The sequence below is a fragment of the Ambystoma mexicanum genome, chromosome 2q (assembly GCF_040938575.1).
Source record: "Ambystoma mexicanum isolate Mex_15411 chromosome 2q, UKY_AmexF1_1, whole genome shotgun sequence".
Lineage (NCBI taxonomy): Eukaryota > Metazoa > Chordata > Amphibia > Caudata > Ambystomatidae > Ambystoma > Ambystoma mexicanum.
The window spans coordinates 413462665-413465180 of NC_090924.1; positions in this window are offsets into that span (position 1 = coordinate 413462665).

Sequence of the window (2516 nt, forward strand, 5' to 3'; positions counted from 1 at the left end):
CAAAAACGAAGCAACAAGTTGGACACCTACAGCAACGGGAAAGACATGCACACCAGCCCGTAAGAAGACCTGTCCATTGTGTGCCACAAACACATAGTTGCACATTGTTCCCAATGTCAGGTACACCGCGAGCTGGGAACGGCGATGGTCCCAGGCTTGGGGGCTTGCGGGAGAACCAATCAGAACACAAGGGGATCATCACTGACGCCATCACTCTTAGCCAATCACCAAGGGTCGCTATGTAACAATTCCGATGTAGCAACTGTTAGGGACAGCCCAAGTGTACCACCTGACCCGTCCTTATCCACTAACATTTCCTCCCATAGGGTAACTATACTAACCCTACCACTCGGGGAACCAACCTGAAGTGGCGATAGGTTTTGTGATGATTTTCCCAGGTGACGCAAGTAGCGCGCCAAACTGCTGTAAAAAGGGCCTGTGAGCCCCACTAACGATAAGAGCCTCTCCGGATGCATACGGCCAGAGCGTATCTCTGCTGTTACTCTAATAAAGAGCAGTTATTACCTTGCTCTTGGGTGTGTCTCATACTCCTTTTTGGGACGCGGGAGGAGTTGGGGCCTCCCCAACCCCGGAGATCCGCGGACGGCCTTGCCGGCCCCCGGGAAAATATTAACAAACAGGATAAGAAAGGCTCCAAATTCGAGTGGTCTGGCTAAGTTAATAATTTTCGATACGGTTTCATGCAGGCCTGTAAAGAGTCTGTGATTACGTGTGTCTTTGTATATACACACATTGTTGTGCTATGCTGCACGCAACTATCTGATTGCCCTCTGCCCACCCTCCAATAACTGAGACCGCACTCTACATTTAAATGAAGTTAACGTACAAGTGATTATTGTTATTTTTTTTTATATTAATGTCACAAGGCCCGCTCCATTTCGTATCCCCTCTTTCCTTGCTCTTGGAGTGTTGAGCAGGTCCGGTGCGCATCCTCCTCGAAGCCCCCCACACGCTGGCTCACTATCAGGCTCTGAACTCTAACGCACAACGTCAGCCCCCTTTAGGCAGCAGCCAGCCCTTCTCCTTGTGTTTCACTTGCGATTACCTTAAGAAAGGTTGCTACTTACTCAGTTTCCTTCTTTATATACCCTCCCGCTCCTCTTTGCCAGGTTCGGGCTCAACATGAAATTAACCCCAGGCACCAAAGAAAAAGTGGCCCACCTAGGCACATTGCAATGTGTTCCTTTCTGTGACGGATTTTTCATTATTTTTCCTGGCAGCCTGTTTTGGCACAACACATTGGGGAGTGTTTGGCAATATTAGTTACAGATAATGTTTTTTTTTAAAACTATTTTTTACTCTAGCATTGGTCATAACTATCAGCCGCAAGCTACAGTAACCTGACCCACTTTGGGCCAAAAAATGTGTCCCTTTGACCAAAAAAAGTGTTGCACATGAGCATGTTAGGCTGGCCTTTCATGTATTGTCCTGTTGCCATATGGGCCAGTGTATGCCTGCCCTTTGCCTCATAGACTAGACAGCTCTTTGGACTGTGTCCCAAATTCACCCTTGTCCAAGTTGTCTACTCCTGATTACGTCCTCTTTTCATTCTCACTTCCTCTCCTTTCTCTGAGGCTATGCTATGTCAGCTCTCTTATTCCTCCTTCTGAGCCAGGGAAAAATTCTTGCATTTGCATGCATCATACCTGGCTCTTTGTATACTACAGTGGGGCTGGCCTGGCTGGGTCTTACTGTAACATGGAATGCTTTACTCGCATTAAGGTCAAAGGCAACATGATGAGTGTTTTTACATGGGGAGCGCATGTTTCCTTATTTTGACTTGGATCTTTATTTTACTGGTGTTTAAGGTCAAAGGCAACATACATATTCTTACATGGGGGAATATAACATGATGCGTGCAACCTGAGTTTTCTTATATGGGGGATTTGTGTGATGATATGCTATTCATATAGCGCTTTCGCCAAAGCGGTGTACAGAGAACATATTTACATCAAATGTTTCACCGAGCCGAAGTTTGAGCTCATTTAATGAGTTGTATTTATTTATTGCATTTATTGACATCGCCCAAACCCGTAAGTATCACTGCGGTGGTACAACTTGGCAAGCAGGGAAAACAGTACAGTACAGAGTAACAGAGAGGTAACAAAGTGCAAAAGCAACATAATAGAACAAGGTCTGTAGAGGAGGGTAGAGATCACAGAGGTCACTTTGAAGTATGAAAGGCAGAGTTGGCCTTGCCAGTATTTGAACCTGTGACTCACACTCGGATTACAAAAGCATGCGCTCAGCCCGCTGAGCTATTTTAGCAGCTAGCCAGCAAGCGCGTGTTTTCTTTCTGTGGCATTGCAGTTTATAACTGGTGTTAAGGCCAAAGGCAACATAAGTATTCTTACATCGGGGTGGGGACGTTCGTGCTGCCTGAAAGGCTGTTTTTTTTTTACTGTGGCCTGACATTTTTTACTGCCATTAGAGAGCAAATACAACAAGATGAGTGTTCTTATATGTGGAGTGGGGAATTTGTGTAGCCAGCAAGG